General features: G+C 34.3%; 1 protein-coding gene across 3 annotated transcripts in view; it reads left to right on the forward strand.

The window, feature by feature from the left end:
* DPP10 (dipeptidyl peptidase like 10) overlaps positions 1-24,332 on the forward strand; it is a 674,550-nt gene that overhangs the window by 286,585 nt on the left and 363,633 nt on the right. The gene's annotated exons all lie outside the window — the stretch shown is intronic.

Genomic DNA, 24,332 nt, shown 5'->3' on the forward strand with positions numbered 1-24,332 from the left:
CTCCTTCAGGATTAGTTGTATTAATTATATTTTTGTATTATATGCAGTTTTAGGAGGAGGCGTCTGTCTCAACTCTCATGCCGCCATCTTTAATCAACCTCACAATGCCTGTATATTCTTTATATAATATGACTGAGCTTGCAAGAAGGAAGGGAAACCATTTGGATCAGTAAAAAACACAAATGCTGTGCCATGTATGTTAGCACTGATCCCAAACTTTGACTTTTTATGGGACAAAGAGCATTCCAGACAGATGGACAAAAATGAGAAAGGTTCCTTGTCACTGGGGCTTGGGCAATCGAGTTACTGGGCACAGACATAGGAAATACAAAGTGAAGTATTAAAAAGCATGAGATTCTGGGGTACCTTTTATCTAGTGAGTGAGTTTTAATTTTTCTTTGAAAACATTTAACATATGCTATTTAGAGTCAAAATGTCAGTTTTTTGCTTTTTGAAACAGCTCAGGTAATAGATTAGAGTAAAAACAAATTTTTTAAAGTATCAATAAAAAGTCTATTTCAATGCAAAAAAAGTTAATATATTGGGTGTGTAATAGTGATGAAAATCTAGAATGTCAGTAAAGAAATGATCACTCTACAATGACAGCTTGAACATACTCTATGTGCCTTCTCTATGTTAAGCATCACATGTAAACTAAGTACAGTTGGTAGTATTTGTTTTAAATTCCTGTTTACAAATTTATCTGTGTAAGCACAGGGTTTGAAATGATTAACTGGGTTTTATATTGAAAAAAACAAGTTTCAAATAAATTATTTTAATTTGTTTTTCTAAAATGCTATTGATTATAGCTACATAAGCATTATATCAATGCTTCGGTGACGTAAAGATTAAAACATCAGGTGCCAGGTTGTATGTCTCAATTAGAAAATACCTGATTTCAAATGACTGACAGATACTTGGGTGCACTCCTCAGTACTCAGATGTTACATGTTGTATTTTTCAACACCATTTATTGATACCCATTGGAATCCTTGACATAGTATTGATGTTTAGGTACAGCATAAGACAGAGTGGGTACTAAAAAAAGACAATAATGAAAAATGGAAAAGATAAAACTAAGACTTTGAGAATTTTGAACTCATGGAAAGCTACTTTTCTTAATTTGAAGTTTTTTTTCTTCTAGTTCTGAATATTCATTCAGTTTATATGCCAGCTATGTTTTGAAGTAAGGATCAGAATTTATATGAAGCACTTTCAATGTGAACTGCACTGAGTTCAATTAATGCTTTTTCTACCAGAATAGTAATTAATAATCCATTCTATCAACAGTCAATTAAAATTTTATGTTTAATAGTCTATAAGACACAGCAATTTCATAGAGCAGAAGATACAGCATTTCCTTAAAGGAAGCAGAAAGTCTCATTGTTGTTTAAACACTTGACTGCATGAAGTTAAATAAGAATATAAGTTATTTATAATTATATAAATATATAAATTCAGACTTTCTTGAATCATAAGATTTCAAGTGTCATCTAGTTTAGCCCCAAACCTGAATTCATCTGATGCTCAATTTCCATGGAAAAAAATCGTCTTTGAATTTACCCCGGGTGATGGTAAAATATCCCTAATATTGCCAAGGAAATTCCTTGTGAACTATTCTTCTCTAGTGTGAGGTGAGGCAGCAAACTCAACTGTGTTTCTAATGTCATTCCTTTAAAAATACAGATCACCTTTTAATTTAACCATTTTAGATAAATTTCCAGCTTTAGAGAAGAAATATATTTTACCAATTTCTAAACTTTGTAGGGCAGATTGAAGCTGTTGACCCAGTACTCTATCCATCTCCATCTCATGCCCAGACACTTTCTTCTAGAACCACTACTTATCTGTAATTCAGTATTTATTGGCCCAAGTAAGTGGAATTCATCTCAGTTCATCCTTGGAGATTTCAAATCATGACATAGATTCCGAAAAAATAGAATTGATGGATTCAAAATGGTGGGAAAGTGATTAAAAGAGGCACTTCCTCAGTCACATTAGTTGCGTAAGTGAAGTGTGTTACTAGATAATCTAAGCTGAATCTAAGAACGTAGAGCAGAGGTTCACTCCCCAAGTGATCAGACAAATAAGCACATCTTTTATTTATTTTTTTGCTATTGTTTAAGTTATTTGTAACTACAACAATTTCAATAGATAAATGTCTCTGTGGTGCTTTTAAAAATGGAAAATGATACTGGATAGGAAAATAGATGGCAACTTAAATATTCATAATACAGTGTCCCTTTACCTTAATCATGTAGTAAACAACTACAGTGTGTGAAACATATTGTGATTTAAATGTTTAAGTTCATTTTGTAGAAATTAGGTTTGAATTTTGAAGGTGATAAGTGACTCTCTTGGTGGTATTGTAAAAGCTGTCTCTGAAAAAATGAACAAAAATGATGTAACAATTTTGTTATATTTAAATTTTCATTCAAACACAATTTATTTTATAATATGTATTTTATTAAATGCATTTTATACAACTCATTGTGCCAAATAGCTGACATCATTCACCTTAAGACCCAAAGTCATATTTGTTTTATATTATATATTAGAAATAGTAAGTCCCTTTATATAGCTAGTTCAAACTGAGATGAAGAGGTGAGATGAGTCTATTAATGTGGGAATTTCAAATTAAACAAGAACTATGATTTAAAACGTAATGGGAAAAAAACAGATGAATGTGCTAAATGCCATTATCCTTATGAAATACAAATCAAAACCACAGTGAGATATCAATTCATACTCATTAGGATGCTATTATCAAAAACAAACAAAAAACAGAAATAGCAAGTGTTGGCAAGGATGTGGAGAAACTGGAACCTGTGGGCATTGCTGGAGGGATGTAAAATGATAGAGCTGTTGGAAACAACATGTGGTTCCTCAAGAGAAATTAAGGATAGAATTACAATATGATCCAGAAATTCTGTTTCCAGGTAAATACCCCAAATAAATGCAAAAACCTTAGAGATTTGTATTCCAATGTTCATAACAGCATTATTCACAGTAGCCAAGATACAGAAACAACTCAGATGTCCAGCTATGGATGAATGTATAAATATATATGGTATATACCTGCAATGGGATATTATTTGACCTTAAAGAGCAATGAAATTCTGATACATGTTACAACATGGGTAAATTTTTAAAACATTATGCTAACATTAAACCAGACACAGAAAGAGAAATATTGTATGATTCCATTCATACAAAGAACTTGAAACAGTCAAATTCATAGGAGAGAAATCCAAATAGTAGTTACCAGGTTCTGGTGGTAGGAGTAATGAGTTACTGTTTAGAAAGATAGGCTGTGTGTGTGTGTGTGTGTGTGTGTGTGTGTGTGTGTGTGTGCACTATTTCCATATATTATATGAAAAATGAGTATTAGTGACAAAATTTTTCTATCCTAAAGAAAAAAATGTTTCTGTCATTAAGAAAATAAGGATTATTAAACTAATTTTCTCTTACATTAGTTTTCAGAAAGTTCAGTGTCATATTCAATTCTGTGAGACATGCACAACTTCATTTAACTATCTATATTATCCTCTTTTTCCTTATTTTTGATATTCCCCTTTTATCTGTACTTCTTTATTTAGTGTTATGCATATTTTATTATTTTACAGTACAATTTCTTTTTTCAGCTTCACAAAGATTTTGAGCTAATCATGCCAAATCCAATAAAATAAAATGATATAGTTAGTCACAAGAGAAAAAAATGGGAAATAAATAAATGTAGTGTAAGAGCCAAAGGTGCGGTTGAATAATCATGCTGTATGAATCCAGAGATAGGAACATACACTTCCAGCTGGGTGCTTCAGCATGCTGGGATTTATATCACTTAGGTTTAGCTATTTTATATGAGATTTCATAGTAAATAAAGGTTTTATGTGAGAAGTTGTGAAAGATGAAATCGTTAAGGGCTTTTGTATGTGACCAATATATGTCTATTTGTAATTTGAAGTAAGATGAACTATTATCTCTTCCAGGAAACTTTCTACTTCCACCTCTTCATGTCTAGGATAAATGATTAGTGATTTTCTATGATGCCCTGTGGTTATGTTCACAGTATCACTTACCTGTAGTATTCTCTAGACTTTCACCACTCAGTATAGTAGCCACTAGTCACATGTGACTGTTGAGCACTTGAAATGTGACTATTTCTTGATTTTGAGTTTCTGAAATCATGCATGATTAGTATAAGTTTAGATTCCATATTTGTCTATGAACACAGATCTAGTAATTTGATTTATCATGGGACACTTTTTTGTTTTTTTATCCTTCTCAGACCCAGCTCAGGACAAGCTTTTTCTTAGTTTCTTGTGTTGGTAAGTGAAGTTTTTTCTCTTCAGTAGGTTTGCATTCATGTAAAGGTTTAGATTTAATGTAGTAGTCTCAGTTCTGCCATGGATGGGCATCAAAATCTGATTCCTTTATGTAACCAAGTCCAGTGTTCCTGCCCCTTCTCACCAGAATTCTTATCAGTCAGCCTGGTTGTCTACTACTTCTCATTTGTCTTTCAGTCTTGCTGTGTGCTACATCTTTGTGTGTGAGTGTGTGTGTGTGTGTGTGCGTGCACACGCATGTGTGTATGTGAGAGAGAAACAGTGTGTGTGTGTGTTTCATCTATTATTTCTAGGTGTTATTGTGGGAGCATTTCTGAGTTAGTCGAAGTCTTGATTTTCTAGAGTCAGAAGTTATTTTAATATTATTCAGTGGTCAGTGGAGCATTGCTTAAGATTTGTAAGAAAGGAAAGGATCAAAGTGGCATTTTAGGAAGATTATTTTTGTTACTTGCATATGAGTAGATTACAAAAAAAAAAGGAAATCAAGATGCCATTTATTTAATGCCTTTTATGATTTTATGATTACTGAGAGATGCCAGGCTTGAAACGAACACAAATCTAAAGAAAACATCATTAGATGATTCTGTTTTTTTTTCAATGTATACAGAGTTGCCCCCCCTACAATGATATTAAAAATTGTTACTGTAACTTCTTTTTTCCCTCAGGAGAGTTTCATAATTGAGAGTTAGAAAAGGGGAAAAAGTTGAGTCTTTAGCACTGGCCAGAATGATCAATGTTTGGCTATCATTCATCTCAGAGATTTGTCTTGAATAATTCTGTAAACCAGGTGATTTTAATTTTATCTGAAAATACAGAATTAAAGAACTAGGGCTAGTATTGTCTGAATAAGGGAATGACCAAGGCTGTCCATCTGTATTGTAAGCTCTTATATTTATTTAATCTTTTTAGGTTGTCTTTTTTATTTTACATTCATACTAATAAAAGGCCTTTTTAAAAATTTAACAATACATTCCAATAAGTCAATTCTTTCATTTGTAGAATCTGAGTTATAAGACATTTACATGGTTTTCATCAGTGTCAGTGATGTGTATTTTAAAGTGAATTGTTGAAGGCATGAAACAGTTTGAGCAGCTTTATCAATGCTTTCAACCTTCAAAACAGAAGATAGACTAGCATTACATTCTCCTCCTAAACTTTTTTTTATATCATTAATGTACAATCACTTGAACAACATTATGGTTACTAGACTCCCCCCATTATCAAGTCCCCCCACACACCCCATTACAGTCACTGTCCATCAGCGTAGTAAGATGCTATAGAATCATTACTTGTCTTCTCTGTATATACTGCCTTTCCTGTGTCCTCCCCCTACATTATGTGTGCTAATCATAATGCCCCATTTTCCCCCTTATCCCTCCCTTCCCACCCAGCCTCCTCAGTCCCTTTCACCTTGGTAACTGTTCGTTCATTCTTGGGTTCTGTGAGTCTGCTGCTGTTTTGTTCCTTCATTTTTCTTTGTTCTTATACTCCACAGATAAGTGAAATCATTTGATACTTGTCTTTCTCTGCCTGGCTTGTTTCACTGAGCATAATACCCTCTAGCTCCATCCATGTTGTTGCAAATGGTAGGATTTGTTTTCTTCTTATGGCTGAATAATATTCCATTGTGAATATGTACCACATCTTCTTTATCCATTCATCTACTGATGGACACTTAGGTTGCTTCCATTTCTTGGCTATTGTATATAGTGCTGTGATAAACATAGGGGTGCATCTGTCTTTTTCAAACTGGGCTGCTGCATTCTTTCTCCTTCTAAACTTTTATATCTTGATGTGATAAGTCTATGATTAACAAGCATTTTGCTGTTGTTCGCTAAAGGAAATGGTCTTCAAACTCTTAGAATTTGGAACTTTATAGCAGTTTTCTAAAAACTTAAATTCAAGAATTTTTTATTTACTGGGAATTTGAGTGCCTGTGATATAAATAAGCATCGGTGAACTGGTTAATTGAGGTTAGAATCTAGAAGGAAGGAAAAACATAACATTTGTGATTATAGATGTAGCTCACATGAGAAGAGCAGATTTTATGAGTGGTTGTATCAAAGTGATTTACATCAACTCAAGATGTTTCTTAATATGTGATTAATTATCCATTAATCACATATTGCTCCAGACAAGGAGCATTAGCAACACCAAGGAATTTCTAGGAAGTGCAAATTCTAGGGCCTCACCCAAGGCCTGCTGTATCAGAAATGGTAGGGGTAACACTTAGCACTGTGTGTTTCTAATAGTCCCCATGTGGTTCTGATGGCTAACATTGGAGAGCAACTGATCTGAGTCAGGGTTTCTTACCTGGGGCACTATCGGCATTTGAGCCAGATCATTCTTGGTGGTGGGCTGATCCTTTGCACTGTAGTTGGTTTAGCAGTGTTCCTGGCACCTAATCACTGTGTTCCAGTAGAATCTCCAAGTCGTGTGAACCAAAAATGTTATCAGGTATTGCCAAATACCCACTAAGGCCAAATTCTTGTTGCCTGTTCCCTCCCCACACCACTGTGTCCTCCACACACAGGCAGAATACTGCTCAGGTGACATGCTTTGCCCTTTATCCTCTCTTCTAGTGTGTGTTAAACCACTCTGAAACAAGTGAAAGGGATGCCATGCGTATCCCACAGAGGAGTCCTTCCTGAACCTGCTCTCAAGTCTGAACAGAGATGATCAAAGTTCTGCTCACTTCAGTCTCTTTTTCCCTCATTTTCAACTCCTTTTTTTTTGTTCGCGTTCCCCCAGCACCCCCATCTGCATTTTCCCTCTCTTTCAAAGTAAAAAGCAACTGATACCCTTATACATTAGTCCTGTTTTGCCCTAAAATAGTAACTCATTCTGTTTGGGTTCTAAAGTAAGGAATTTGATGAATTTCATATAATTAAAATGGAGTTTATTTTCACCTAGACTCAGGCATATGCTCTTTCCTAAGACCTTTGAACATAATAAGAAATTGAAAGGTGCATTTTTCATTTTGTTTGGTATTAATGTAAATCAAAATGTTCTCATTGATTAATTCTGTTATATAGAATCCTCTGTCAATCATAGATTACATTAGGAATTAAGTTCTTTTTAATTCTTTTTTTATAGTTATCCCTCCATTATATTTCAAAAGCATTGCTAAGGCCCTGGTTGTGGAATATGAAGATGCTCCAGGTTCTAATGACTCTGAAACAACCTTCAAGTTGTTTTAGTTGTCTGGTTTTCAGATCACAGGAGATGCTATTTTAGGACAGATTGCTAGGGTCCAAGTAGATAAAAGTAGTTGCATTTGCAAAGCAGAAGTCACTGCAGGTGTAGCAGTAATGCATTTTTATAGAGTCATAAATGTCATGGAAAAATGTGAACTTTTAAAAATAGATAGACCTGTACCTATAGCATGTTTCCACAGGTAGGTATGCAAGCAGGCCCAGAACAGGAGTCAGTCGGCTCCCTTTGACAGTCTTACACTTAGCTGCTGCCAGTTTGTTTTGTTCTGGGGAACCCTTCACTTCTCTTCCTGAGTAAGACTCTCCCCTGGGGTCTCCTGGGCTGTGTTCATGCTGGGTGGGCAGGCCCAGGTCCACTGGTACATTTGGAGTAGGGCAGAGGGTTGTAAGATGTGACTGGTATTGGAGAAGACAACACTATCTAGAGCTTAGACAGAGGGGCTAATGCACTCTGTATGGGGAACATTGAGAACAGATCAGCCACGTGGTTAATCAAATGACTGACTGCTAGGAAGGCAAAAGGTGACTTCCTGAAAAATGCTTAGGACAAGAAGTGGCAGACTGGAAAGACTTCATTCTAGGGGAGAACATGGCCCATTGTAAAGTGAAGATGTCTCAGAGACTAAGTAGGGTAAGGAAAGAAAGAAGTGGTTAAAAAGAATAAGGTACTATTTGTATAAAGTACTGTCATATTATAAGAAAATGTCAGAATAAAACAAGCTGATAACAGCAACAAAACATGACAAAAGTGGGGCTGTTAATTAATGAAGCCGCACAACTGTCCTTCATTGTAGTTCAAGGAGAATAGCTGTGAAGTAAGACGCCAAAGGAGCCGCCCCCATCCCTCAGGGCTTATCTGCTGTTGCTGGAGCAAAACTAATTCAGGACATAATCCTGATCATAAAGAAAATAGAACCCAATGTTTGTAAAACATACCGTGTGAAGAAATGTATCACCTAATCTTGCAGGACAGGTAATGCTCAAGACTTGAAATCTTCATTATTAGAAGAACCTGATATTCATAAAAATTGCTACATGAAGAAAAGGTAATCAATAAATATTTACTGGCTGAATTTTATATCAATTCAGAAGTGCTCATGAAAATGCATTAGTAAATTAAAAAATTCTGGCTCTGTTCCATTCAAGGTTCTGCTGAACAGTAACATCCACAGCAATCCTTTCTCTGACCATACGTTCTGGAACAGTTCTCCCCAGCGCTCTATTCAGAGCAAGTGTCACTCCCTGAGGTTTTACTATGTAGTTTTTATTAATATATTTTATGTTTCTTCCACTAAAATAAAAGTACCATGTGGTCAGGGAGCTCATTTATTTTAGTTTGCCTCTTCTACCTAGAATAGTGCTGTCCAATTAGAAGGTGTCCAATAAGTTTTTGTTGAATAAATTAATGAACAAATCCATTCAGTATTTTTGAAGGGATTTTTATATAAAAGAAAAATGACATGGTGCAATTTTTCAGCGCATTAATCATATATTTGCAATGGGGCTAATCTCTCTGTTAAGTTTGACTTGTACAATTGTTAGAATATTTTTAATATAATTGTAACAGGAGAAAAATATTTCTAAGTGAGTCAGCTGGTACATTTTGGAAAACATTTGGAGCAGGATGTACTGGGAAGTAGCCATGAGATCAGGAAAATAGACCATTTATTTTACTGTTGGAAATTTTAATAAAACAGTAAGATTGTTGATGTTGCTACCTATTAGGAATAATTATCAAAACAACATATGCTGAGAGGATAAACACGAGTGAGGAATATAAAGTCTATTTGATCTTAACTATCAAGATAAATCTATTAACACTAGGAAAAGAAAAATCGCACTGTGGTTTGAATATTCACTGTACACTCACCATTGATACTGAACCTGACATTTCAGAGTGTGTGATGTGAAGTGGGAATGGTTTATCTTCATCTTCCCTCTTGGTTAAGGCCAACTGGATGTTATCCCTGCTTGTGTCTGACACATAATGTGTAACGCAGTGAAGCAATGGCTCTTTTACCTCACTGGATGTCCGATTTGGGGTCCTGAGTGGACACATCCCAGCCTCTGTCCTAAATGCTGGAATCGTAATCAAGAGATTGCAGCCTTTGGAGGGTAAACCGATCCTCTGATGGCCACTTGACATTAAATTCCATATCAAGTTAACATAGATTGCAAAATTATTCCCACACTATTGCAAAGGTGTAAGTCATAAGCCCTCCTCAAATCCTCAGCACATATGTAACAGAAATTTGTGACTAAATAGAGAGGCAGTTACAGAAGTTACATGAAAATTATTCTATGTTATGGTCAGGAAATATGTGTTGTAAAAATTATCATTAAACTCAGAACATTTAGGTCATGAATTAGAGCGTTTGCCCTTTCATTATTCAGGAACAAATAAACTAAAACCCGAGGTGAATTTATTTTTCCGAAGCCCAAGGATTATTCATTATCAGGATAAAGACATAGAGGCCTCTTGAATCCCAATTCTTTGGTGATTTCTACTCTATGACACTTAACCTGTAGAAAATCACCTGAAACCTGATTAAATAAAGCCCTTAATAAAATTGTTTTTAAATGTCAAGCTTTGATTCTGGAAAACATACAAAACAAAGAAATATTAAAATACAAGATACAAAGGTAAAAGCTAATGCTTAAGTTATAATAAAAAGCAATCTTTAACAATAAGACTTCAAGGCCAAGATAAAGTCAGCATCACCATTCCATCTTTCCTACCACCATATTACTGTGACAATCAAGGCAGGCACAGAGCAGGTAAAGTATGACATACACTTGTTCTTCATAGCCCTAAATATGCGTTTTTTGATTAATGTGTGTCTTTTAGCTGGGAAAGGTTGCTAAACCTTTTATTGTGTGTTCAGTCAATTGTGCTGAGTTCTGAAAACAGGATCATTTCCAGGTTATCTACTTCTGTCTGTCTGTCTTTCTTAATCATACATTTATGCACATTTGTTAGAAGATTTTATTTGTTGTAATATTCAAAACTGGAGATACTAAAAATATAAACAGAATTATCTAGTTTACAAAGTGGTATTTTTCAGTTAATGTCAAATCATGAGCTATCAAGGTCAGTGTTTTTAAAGTCATCTTGCTCCTGAGGAATCTGAGGCTCACAGGTAGTGATTTGGCATAAATGAGAAAACTACTAAATGACAAGCACAGGGCAGGGATTCCTGACTCAGAAGCCAGTGCTTTTCCCGCTGTGTTGCTTGTGTCATCTGTTCACAGGCATCATGGTTGTTTCACAAAATCCATGATGTTTAATAGTAGAAGTGACAGTAAAATAAACTATTCAATTGTTGAGGATGAATAATTAATACTAGATAAGAAAGGCTAAAAAATGCAGCATTTAAACAATATATAATTCTTTATATGTATAATTATATATTATTATTTAGATTATATATATTATTCTTTAAGAAATTTCTAATAAAGAAGTTGCTATTTCAATATGACTGTAAGTTCCAAACTTTCATTAAGTGTTGTTCAATAAATGTCATCAAATATTTCATTAGTATGTTAAACTATTTGAAAGCATCTTGCCACTTGTCCGCTAGCTCCTCTCTATGGTACAGTGTTTGGAGGTGTATTGACAAATCATATATTTTTCATTTTACTATTTTCATTATATTATAACTGAGAGAAATTGCTTAGTTAAAAATGTTGTCAGTGGAAGACAGCTGAAAACTAAGAAAGTACAGTTAGCCTCCTGGATTTAAGTACCATGACAACTACATTTTTTAAGAAGTATTTCATTCACATTCAATAACAGTATTTGTTTTGTGTACTGGTTAATTTCAAATGCTTTTTAAAGAAGGAACAATTATGTATTAAATACTGAAATCTGATAAAAATCCATATATAATACCATGCTAATACTTATATTTTTCTGAACAGTTAAATTTAGAATAAAAATATAAGGTTTTGAAGGAACAAAGTTTCAGTTGAATAGGGGTGTGTATGTGTGTGTATTGGACATTTATTAAATCCCATAAAGGTTGAACCAGAAGTGGCATTAGAGTCTATGCTGTCTGCCTAGACCAGTTCACTGACGAATGAATGGGAGCTGAGAGAGCTGAAATCAACAATTTAAAACCGCATTTTTTCAGTAGCAGAACCAAGTCTAGAACACAGATCTTCTCATTCAGTTCTCTTCTCTTGTTCCTCTACCTGCTCTTTAGTTTTATTTACACTAAATTGTAACACCCATTTTTAACTAATATGCTGTGAGACTTGTTAGACCTAAGGGAATTTCACTTAGGTCTAACATTGATTTATGATAGCCTGAAAATACTGTAGCATGCTCAAAAAGCTGGGTGTTCAGCTTGAACAAGCTGTTAAATAGGTCTGTGGCCCCCACTTTCTAATCTAGGAGTTTTCTCTTTCTTCCATCCTGATACAAGTCAAGGCTGATTGAACTTGGTTCACTATGAGTAGGACTGTCCCTGTAACTGCCTCCTGGGTATAAGTGCTCAGCATACTGATGACACATGTGCTGACTGGGGTCTTCCATAGCTTCCTGCAGAGGTTCTGCGCCTACCTCTGTTTTCCCCAGCATTTCCCAGTCTCTCTACCTTTTCTGTAGACCTTCATTATGCCCATAGACACTTTTTTTTTAAACTTCTCTACATGTTTGTACTTTTGCAAACTTTTGCATCAAAATTCTAAATATTTTGATATTTTAACATAAAAATAATAATAAATAAAAAAATAAGGAAATCTTGCCACTTGCAACAACTTGGGTGGACTTCAGAGGCATAATGTAAAATGAAATAAGTTAAACAGAGGAAGACAAACATAAAAAAATACGTAAGTAAAATCATAGAACAGATCGGTGGTTGCCAGAGGCAGAGGGTGTGGGTGGGCTAAATGCGTGGAGGTGGTCAAAAGCTACACACTTCCAAAAGTTATAAAATAAGTAAGTTCTGGGGTAACTATAGTTAAATATGGTGACTATAATTAATAATATTTTATTGTATATTTGAAAATTGCTAAGAGAAAAATATTAAAAGTTCTCATCAAAAGAAAAAACTGTGACTGCAGCATGATGGATTTTAACCAGACTTGTGGCGATCATTTTGCAATATATGCAAATATCAAATCATTGTTGTACAGCTGCAGCTAATATAATATAATGCCATATGTTAATTACAGCTCAATAAAAATATCAAATATAGGTCAATGATACTATAAGTCCTTTAACTATACTGCTGGCTGCATAAAATTATGCAAAAGAGGATATTGTAGTCCTACGGGATTTTTAAGAGAGCTTTCTAAACACACAAGCCAGGGAGAAGAAAAAAAAACAAAACACTAAGAATACAGTTAACAAAAAAAGTGCAAAATTTGTCTGAAAACCAGAAACCATTGCTGAGACAAATTAAAGATTAAGTCAATGCCTCCCAAAATCCCAGCAGACTTTCTTGGGAGCCACAAATTGAAAAGCTGCTCCTAAAATGTATGTAAAAATTCAAAGAACCTAAAATGGCCAAGATAATTTAAAAATGAAGAAAGAAATTGGAGGACTTGCCCTACCTGATTTCAGAACTTTATGAAGCTACAATAATTAGGAGAGGATGGTGCTAGCATGACAATGGATGTATAAATCAGTGTGGTAGAATTACAAGTCCAGAGATAAAGGCTTAGATTTATGGTCAGTTGATTTAAGAAACGACGGTGGCAAGGCAATTCAGTGGGAGAAAGGATAGTATTTTCAATAAATGATGATAGGACAACTGTGTATAAGACCTAAATGTTAGAGCTAATACCATAAAACTTTTAGAGTGAGACCTAAATGGGAATCTTTGTTAATCTTGGTGTCTAAAGGTTTTTTAATGTTCTTTAAGGTTCTTTAATGACACCAAGAGCATGACCCATAAAAGTGAAAATTGGTAAATGTGACTGGAGACTGCTCAGAGAATGAAAAGACAAGCTATAGGCAGGGAGAAAATATCATGAGGCTTGTATCTTAGGGACTGTATCAAGAATATATTTGAAAACTCAAACTTCAATATTAAAAAAAAATACAATTTAAGAAAAGGATAAGAGAATCTAACAAATATTTCCCTAAAGAAAACATGAATGGGTGATACACAGTTGGAAAGGTGCTCAACATCATTAATCTTTAGGGAAATACAAATTAAAACCACAGTGGAATATTACGACACTTCTACAAGAATAGCTGTAATCAAAAAGGCATTACCAGGTGTTGGAAAAGACGCAGAGAGATTGGAGCCCTCGTACACTGCTGTTGCAAAAATAAAGTAGTGCAGCACTTTGGGAGACATTTTGACAGTTACTTTAAAAGTGATATATGTGCTAATCAGAATATCTAGTAATTCCATCACTAGATATATGCCTAGGCACAATGAGGCATATATTCATGCAAAAACTTGTATGGGACTGTTCTAAGAGCATTCTTTTTATAGCTTAACACTGGAAACCATCTAAAAGCTTAACAACTGGTGAAAGGATAAACAAAATATGTCTATATGTGCAGCAGAATACTAATCAATAATAAAAATAACAAACTCAAAATGGATGCTACAAAATGGAAGAAGCCTGAAGACATTATTGTGTTATTCCCTTCATATGAAATGTCCAAAAATAATTATAGATATAAAGTGAAGACTGTCTAGTGCTGGGGATGGGATGGAGATTATAATGGCCTGAGAAGCTTTAGATAATTTGGAGGGGTGATGGAAGTTATCTAGGACTTGGTTACAGTGATGATTGCACAATTCTGTAAATTCACTTCAAGTATTTGAATTTTACATTTAAGGATATACATTATACCAAAATATGAGAGAGAAAGGGAAAGAGAGGTTTTTCCCATTGAGTGAGTCATGAGATCCATTTCCAAATGTAATGTCAGCCTCTTAACTTTATTGAGGATGATGTGGCCTGGAGGAAAGTTTTAGGAACATGATTATTTTCCTTGTGACAGGAATTTTAAGGAATAGAGAAAACATCTTAAGGCTAAACCCAGATTCCATTTACACATTAAATTAATCGACAGTTGTTTAGAAAACAATGTACCTAGGCTGTCTTCTTGGGAAAAGAATTAGAAGAGAGAGAGATAAATGTACACACATGTAGAGAACATCTAGTTTTTTCCTTCATGCAGGCAGTGTTAGCATTATGAAACATAAAGTGATACCAAATTGAATCCTTGTGGAGGGCCTACCTGCCTGTCCCTTAACTAACCGCTGTGTCTAGGGGTGACAAAGAAACTTGAGGAAATGGGGCCTTGAAGTACACTCTAAAGAGATCAGCAAGAATAGAAATTGAGGAACATAGTGGAGTGCCATGTAAGTCCAAATTAGGGTATATGTTTCCTAATAAAATGCTTCCAACTTCCAGCAGTTGAATAATTAGGATTTTTTTAACTTCTGTGTTTTAATATTAGTCCTTTGACAGGAATTTAAAGAAGAACTGGAAAGGATGGCCATGTCATCAGGCTACCCTTAGGTATTGTTACTTGCAAGGCTTACATAAGGAAACATATATTTTGAACATCTTTGTTCCCATCACTACACTAGATGATGTGGACATAAAGTCAAATAAGATGTGGAATTTGTCCTCAAGGATGAAAAACTATGTAATTTTTTTCTTTCTTCTCAGCATAGAGCAGTAAATTTAGGAATTTTACTTTTCAGAATTAGTAACCACAGTGTTCATGTGAATACTCAGTGGTGATGGAAGTTTGAAATTTTAGCTTTATAGGTACTTTCTAGTGACTGATATAATAGTTATCAGAGGCCCATTAACTTTACCTGGTGTCCACATAAGTAATCACACACTCGGTTGTATGAATGGATTACATTTTTCATAACGACCTGAAAATATAAAATCTTTCTTTCTCTCCCTATTAGTTATTCTCTTTTGGCACATAAGTAGAGGAGACATAATTAAGTACCTGGCGTTTTATCTATTTGAACTCAAGTGATATTTCCCAAGGTGACTTTCCATGCCTAAAAAGGCAGTCTTCTTGGTTTTGTGTTTTAAAACACACCTATTTAGACCTAGATTTAGATGGTGATTTTCTTGCAGGAATTTGAAAATGCTTAACAAACACAAAGTTAACCATTTCTCTCTATAAATACATTCAAGCTTCTGAAGTTCTCTAATTAGCTGTTCTTCTTGGCCAGTTGCCTGTACATGTCTCTAGGAAATTTGCATCATCTTGACAAGGGAGTAGTTACATAATTGTGACCCTACAGTTTGATTCTGAGTCTCTCTTATGTTGCTGTATCGGAACCTGAGAAAAGGTTGAGGAAGGTCACACTGCAGGGTGGCAATGAACGTAAGTACATAAGAACATAACATAACCCGGTCATTGCTGGGTTTCATGAATGGGAGGAAAGAAGAGTTGATACACTTTGTGAGCAACTGGACGACTGTAAAATGAGTCTTATCAGGAGATATTTCTGGGCCTCATCAAAGTCTGCTTATATGTGGATGGTTCCACATCAGAGCTGGAACCCTTCACATAATAAGTTAAGGAAGTGACCACTTCAGATTAAAGTTCAGAGTTATGGGGATTTAACGGTAGAGTGCATTTTCAGTACATCTCCTAAGGGAAAGATGAAATCAAATGCAAAATTCATTACTTATTCAATTTTTATTTATTAGCTCCTCTTTGGCTTCTATGTTGAAGATAAGACAAATGTGTCCTTCTATCTTGTCATTTCAAAACACTCAAACATATTAGCAATTTAAAAAATTATATTTTTTAATAAAAACTCAAAACCTAGTGACTGAAATGGAAATTTTTGAAGTAGTTCTCTCTTGAGAGTTCTATGTCTTGATTGTTAAAAGTGGTTATGTGCTATACACACATAAACACATCTATGTATATGTCAAAACTTACTAATCAATACTGTTTAAAGTGGGTGAATTTTATTATATATAAATTATACCCAAAGAAAGCTGATTTTAAAAATAGTGGCCTATCTTTCTCTGATAGGCAACTCTATGTATTATTACTTCAGGTAGTAGAATTATAATAAAAATATTGCCAGTTTTTATTTATGCACTAAGATGTTATGCTCTGTTTGCTCTGATGCTCTCATTGCATATGGTAAACTCCAAACCTTGGCAAGGCACCAATAGGTATTCATATTTTATGTGATTTATTTAGGCTGAAAGAATTATGATGCTTTAAGGGTTTGAATACTGGGCTTCTAAGATCAATGAAATCCAAAAGAGATGCTTGAAGAATTGATTTCTGAGGTTTTTAGAATGCAAGGAACTTGGCTGAAGGATTATTATGCTGTCAGCAGCCATCTCTTTAAATATATTGGAGTGATATATAAACAAATATTTATCCATGAGTAGTGATGTCACAAAGCTGCTAATATTTCACCTTAAATATACACAGAAAATGTAACTTATTTTTCCTTTAACTGATTTGGTCTTCCTTAGGATCCATCACCTGCTGACTAGTGGGAAGACGTACTTTATTTTGGTTCATTTATGTTTAATCTGTTGTGTTACCCTATAATGCACCAGATTCAGCTGTCCCTTTAGGTAATGCTAACTGCCTCTGTGAAAAATGCTCAGTATCTCAGCTAGTCCCCTTCTTCTGACTCTAACCATCAAGTGGCTTACTGGGGAAGAGTTGGTGGACACTCTTGGTACTGAGATAAAATCTTATGAATTGTAACATCCTCTGGCATCTCTATGCACAAACATTTTTATTCCTGTCTCTGTGGTTGCTTCTGTCTCTGCTGATCTTAATGACTGAATTCCTAAACTGGTGGAGCACAGACTGGCATCTCTCATCTGCACTGAGTAGAGACTGGTGGTGCTCTTATGTTTACCTGGACTTCCTTTGGCTCATAATGGTTCTGTAGCCATCCTGAGTCCTGGCTTCAGCCTCCATCAGATCTGTACTCTTTAACCTGAAGTCCACTTTTCCTGTCCAGTTCTACTCAGCATTCCTTGCAAATGGCCAAATAACACAATGTGCCTCTCCCCATTAACAAGAGTGGTGTGATAAGAACAGAACCAGTCATAATGTCTGTGCAGCCAGAACAAGAATATAAATGGAGATACTTTGGTACATTAGCTATTTAATTCATAAATCAAACTGATGTGCTGTTAAATAAAATACATTCCACTCTCCTACCTTGACAAAGGTATCTCCTTAACCATCTGGAAAGTCAAGTTTTAATTGAATATTATCCAAATCCTTAGAGTTCTGAACCAAAACTCAGTTGCATGGAAGAACAATCACCCAGCCTGTGTCCAGCTCCCTTTTCTTAATACATTGAGGGACCTCAAACAAACATGTGTAAATACCCTACCTTGCGTGTTGGAAATATTTATACCACAACCATTTATCCCCTACTACTCATTAGGCCCAGAGATGTCCATATAAGTGGCTAAAACCATCCTAAGGAAGAAAGACCCAAAGATTAACTCTTACAGACTTTGGAAAAGGGTGTAGGTGGGAGTTTCTACAGTCCTGAACAGGAATGGCTCTGTATGGGTGTATTACCAATAGATAATTATGGCTTTATAGAATCCTTGCCCCATGAGTAGGTGTGAAGCAAGGGGAGAGATAGAGAGTCCTGTAAAGTGCAGACTCCAAAGTGACCTTTGTCTTAAGAACAGTACCTGGTCAGCAGGCAGGTGTTTTTTTCTGTAATCTCAAATGAAAATGCTATGTGATCCTACCCTCTACTGCCCTTATTTAACATTCTATGGTCTTCTTTTTATTCCATGTTCTAGTTCTCTTTTTACACTCCTTCACAGGACAAATCACCAACACAATCCACCTGGAACAATACGTTTTTGGCCCTATCTTAGAGGAGAAAAGATTCAAGGAAACAGCAATAGAAACATGAAAATAATACGTGTTGTTTAATGTTTTCAGTACATGTCCTCAGTTATCTATTTAAACATTGTTCTTGACTTTTCCTAGGTGGCACTAACAAGCAGTCATAAGTTCAGCAGTTCTAGCTCTGCAAATAGCACAGTTAGTTATTTCTTTAAAGGATATGGTTATCCTATTTTGCAATGTCAACTTTGGAATAAAAGTGTATATTAAAACATGACTAAAAATGAGACAGAGCTTAAGAGCAGTGAAAGTGCTATGATTTAAAATGTATATTTTTCACACTGAGGGGGAAAAAGCTACTGAAATAAATTACACTGTGTCAAAATAGTAAAGAATATGAAGATTAATGGCAGCAGTCAAATCTGCTTTCCCACCTGTGGGGAATTATGTTTTAAGATTTGAAGAAATGCTAAATGTATTGAAATGGAAAGTGTGAAATAATGAGCAAAACATTTTGGTCATTTAGTTGATAGTTGCATAGGTTTTTAATTTGCCCTGAACCAAACACTGGCTTCCAAAATTAGTTTACTTTCATAATACTTTGCCTTCTTAGAGACTTGATGAAAAATTCCATTATTGTTAACTATGATTAACTGCTTTTAAACAATTCACTTTTACTAAGTAACTACTAATTTAAAAATGTGAAAAACATGTTTTTTGAATCAGTACCACCAAGATGTCTACAAATCCAATTGAATTATTTTTCACCTCTAAAAATAGTAGACCTATGTTTATAGAATGTGGGAATACCAATTCATTCAAATCTTTATCTTCTTGCCTCCCATCAAGGACTTTTCAGATTCTTTAAAATGATTTTGAAATGTCTAAGATGGGAATTATAATGCAGTAGTCTTGAACTTTTAAAATCATAGGACTCATCATTGGCAACCCTGAGTAACATTTTGTGGAGCTAGTTTTCTTCAGAACACAGAGAAATACTTCAGTGAAAACATTTTCTACAAATAAGAAATTTGTAGGACTATTACTATTCCCCAAATTATACCAAGCACCTACTCTTATTTGATGTATCAATAACAAAGCAGTTTATTTCAGTTTTTAAAGATTATTGCAAAAGTTCCTTCCCTATAAAAGCATCCTATAATAAATTTAATATAATCATTTTATAATGATGATAATTTAAAAATGTGTTTGAGATGACAAATATAAATCATACATTAGTGAAAAATTTTAAAGGCTACAGAATAAAATCTGAGTTTTCTGAAATATGGCTTTCTAACTCTTTATGTAACTACCATTTTATTTACATAGAAGCTTGAAACACAGTGATATAACACTAAAGGGAAGAATTTTTTGTCAGAAATCTATTTCAGTGTTGTATCTTCACTTATTGGTGTTACTAGAGGCAGGTTACTGATCTCTCTGCATTTGTTTCCTCATGGATAAAATGGTGGTAATATTACCTTCCTAAAAAGGTTCTGGTATTACAAAGATGATCATATATGGAAAATACCTAGGAACATTAATTCCAGTTTATCTCCTCTATCCATTTTCTTAAATATCAGAGATTATCTTGAGCAAGTACCTAGCTTTGTTGTAAAATGTTAAGGTTTCCTCAGAAACTTGGGAAGTCTAGGAAAAACTTAGGGTAGTGATAAAGAAGAAAAGGGAAAGTATAAATTTTGTTGGTGGTTATGAAGAGAAAGGATAAATACATACGTGCACATATGCCCACAAAACACAAACATGCCCATTAAAAATGTAAGAGAATAGACGATGATACTTGCTATGCTTGTGGGTTTAACTGAACGCTACTGCTATTTTACATAGCAAACTTAAGAACACAGGATATTTTTAATGAAATTTTAAAAACTATTATTAGAAGAATGACATTTGAAGTGTTTACTTTTGACATCTGTAACAAGCTTCATTATGAAGAACAATCTAAACATAGGCAGAACCTTGTAAGACAAAATTTATAACCCTTAGGATCAGGAGAGTCTACCAACAGAACCTGAGATAACGGAATCAGGGCCATGTTAGAATACTAATATGCCAGTTGGCTAAATGTATGTAAGAAGAATTTGAAGGAATAAGGAGATTCAAGAAATAGTGTAAACTATGTAAGAATTTGTTCTCCATGTAAGAACTTGTTCGTTATGCTTCAGAAGATTGGAGACTGACGAAAATTAGGCTTGGGGTGGATTAATGATTGTGCATTGAGCATTGACTCCCCTATACAGAATTTTATTGTTGTTAACAACCATTTGATCAATAAATATGAGAGATGCCCTCACAAAAAAAAAAAAAAAAAAAGAAATAGTGTAAAGAAAAATGAAATATAAAGCTATATAATTCTGGAAATTATTTAGAAGGGTGTTGAGGAAGGACTAAATTGGTTTTCAAGTTAAAAATACTCTAAAATGTTTTCAAATTCAATTTAATCTAGGAACACATTGTTGATTAAACTTTAGATGGCAGTGTATAAAATATCTCACAGAGATAATGAAACCACATGACAGATTGACTGGTTGTCATTTTGTGCTTTGTGATTTTAGATTGCAGTCAGTTTTAAATGTCTAGTCTTTAGAAGATGTTGCCACTATACTGTTATGACTAAAACCTTTTCAATTTTAATTGTATCTCTTCTCCAATAATTAACATCTATTTAAAAGCTCTACAATCAGAGATGGAAATTACTTTTTAAAAACTGGCTTCTCTAGGTTTTATTTGAAAGACAAGTTTCTTAAAAACGTTGGATAACAATAATATCTGTACATTTAGTTGTATTTAAGTGCTTTGGATGAATTTAATATTAAAATGAAAAATGAGACAAATCTTGGTTTAAGGGGAAGAACTCTTACTAAATAGAATTGTTGCACTATAATGTGTACTTTAAATTTGGAATTTTCAAAATATGAATTTGGTTAGTTACAACAAAAAAACAAAATCCTTTCTATACGAGTCCCCTATTCTAAAGCAAGAATTTGGAATCTGGCTATCTATGCAAAGATCAAAAGAGAAGATTCACCTCTTAGTCTTTTTATGTATTGTGAATATTGGCTGTTGGACTTTAACACTTGATAGAAGAATGTATTTCAAGGTAGATGTGTTTATAAATCTGTTTCTGTTGCCAAGAAAATAAGAGGGCAACCCAGTGTGGTGAACTTCATTTATCATCCTGTCACTGCACCATCTTTTCCAGTTACATCCTGGACCAGGATTTCATGGCACAAAAAGAAACCTGGGCATTGAACCACAGCATATGAACAAGTGGATGGCCCAAATGTTTCAAATTGTAAACATCTCTCTCTCACTGGGCACTGGTTGAGAGGGTTGAAGGCCATTATTTGCAGTTGCAGCTCAGACAAGGAGAAGAAACTGTCCATATGAGAAACAATTTGAATGTTTTTGTGAATTTGGATTTCTGTAGCTTCTGTCACATTCCATCACTGTCTGAGCATTTCTCAATCTGCTCTCCCAACACCGAGGCAAGTTCTCTATTTTGCTCATTGTTTTCAGAATTTGGTTTTCTATACTCTCTTGCCAAAAACAGTATTGATTGGATTTGCAATTTAATAAATGGTCAGTAAAAAGACCCATAGGAGCTTAGTTAGGTTCTGAAATACCATTTGGAGATGATTTAGTGTAATGTTTAGTTATTTTTCCATTTTTCTTTCCTTTTTAGTTCTCACTCATCTGAAAATGCATCTTAGACTTAGAATTTTATCCTTTTCAAAATTAATATTATTTGTGTCATTAATTTTTAAACCTGAAGGACAATCCAATAAAAAAAAATCTAACACAGACATATATGGAAGGAAGAATGTACTGTTGAGCCATGAATGAGGGATACATAAAGTCTGTTAGTGAGTTGGTAAAAAAACCACACTGCTGCTGTGAGGCAAGCATGCCTTACCCAGCAGCAAAGGTGCTGGCCCGCTTCATTGGCACATTCAACACTGAGGCAGGGTGTGACAAAGAGATAGGACATGGACAGACTCTGAGAAGTATGCTAATAACATACTACCAAGAAATATTTAAGGCACCTATTGTGATATGAACAACTGGGAATGTGCCCTTTGATACCGTTATACAATGTTGGCACAGACCTACATTTTGTATTTAGCTACTTAAAACATCAAAGACAAAGCACTGAATCTTGCTAGAGAAGACAGAAAATAACTCTAATCAAAATTAAAAGTTATTTCAGATATTATTGATTGTTGCTTATTGTTACAGGATCTCCTATCGTAAGTTCAATACACATAAAAATACATACATATACTTGTATTTTTCACTTTTAAAACACTTTTTTCTGTACTAAAGTATTTCTTTTTTTATTGAAGTGTAGTTGATAGATAACATTGTATTGGTTTCAAGTATACAACATAGTGATTTGACAGTTATCTACATTATTAAATGCACACCCCAATAAGTATAGTTACTATTTGTCAATACAGAAAGACACTGCAGAATTATTGACAATATTCTATGCTGTACTTTCATCCCTGTGACTACTTTATATTATAATTGAGGGCTTGTGCCCCTTTATCCCCTTCATCTATTTCACCCACTCACCCTGAATCCTCCCCCATGGTAACTACCAGGCTTCTCTATGTCGGTGAGTCTATTCCTGTTTTGTTCACTTGTCTTGTTTAGATTCCACATATAAATGGAATCATATATTATCTGTCTTTCTCTGCCTGGCTTATTTCACTTAACATAATACTCCCAAAGGTCCATCCATGTTGTTGCAAATGGCAAGATTTCTTCCTTTTTTATTGCTGAATATTATTCCATTGTATGTATGTACCACATCATCTTTATCTGTTCATCTGTTGATGGACATTTCAGTTTCTTCCAAATCTTGACTACTGTAAATAATGCAGCAATAAACATAGGAATGCATGTATATTTTTTAATCAATTTTTTTGTTTTCTCTGGGGAAATCCCCATAAGTTGAACTGCTGGCTGATACTGTATTTCTGTTTTTGGTTTTTGTAACCCTTTCATATAAAATATTTAAAACTTAATCCACCATAGTCCTTCCAAAAGAGTCATCTTTGTCATTATTTTATTGCCTTCATGGCATACCACTGTAAGTACTATTAAATAAATAAACAAGAAGGCCATTAGATTGAGTGGCTCTAATGCCTTGGCTGTTTATGTAAGCAAACCAAAATCTAAGCTGGAGTCAATGCACTGGAATCCAAAAAAAACAAGACTTAAGAATAATTAATCATAAACAGCCAATTAGACTTTCCCAAATATGACAACTGCTCAAACTATAGCCAGTCTAATGTTTTGTTTTGCTCTTTCTTCTCTATAAAAGCCTTTCCCCTAGCATTTGTCAGTGGAGAACTCTTAACCACTTTCTATTTGGCACTATCCAAAAAGATTCTATTTGAATCCTGTTAGCTCAAATAAACTCTGGAAAATATTAATGTGCCTCAACTTATCTTTTAATACCACCGATACCTGTAGAACAGAAGAACCCCTTCTGGAAAGCTTCCAACCTTTTATCTTTCACCTAGGAAGTAGGTCTAATTCTACATTGTCCTTATAAATCATAAACAATTATAAGTGTCAGTGTCTATCTATAATAATAATAGAAATATGAGCTTTAATATTCATTTGGTATGCCAATTTATGAAATTCAAAATATATTTCCATAACCTTGCTTATTTCAGCTTATTAAATTAATACAAATTTTAGAGGCTTATTGGCTTAACAGGCTTAATTAGTAGAAACGGATAACTGGTTGGCTTTCAAAAACATCCTGCCTTGAGAGTTAGAAAAGTGGGGAAGGAGAAAATATGCCTTACTTCTCAAAAATTCTTTTATTCATACTTTAGTAATTCCTACATAACATTCCATATTCTCATTTCAGTTCCTTTCTTTGCATATTTCTTCTGACTCTCCTACAACCATATGGTCAGT

Source organism: Manis pentadactyla, chromosome 8 (genome assembly GCF_030020395.1).
Source record: "Manis pentadactyla isolate mManPen7 chromosome 8, mManPen7.hap1, whole genome shotgun sequence".
Taxonomy (NCBI): Eukaryota; Metazoa; Chordata; class Mammalia; order Pholidota; family Manidae; genus Manis; species Manis pentadactyla.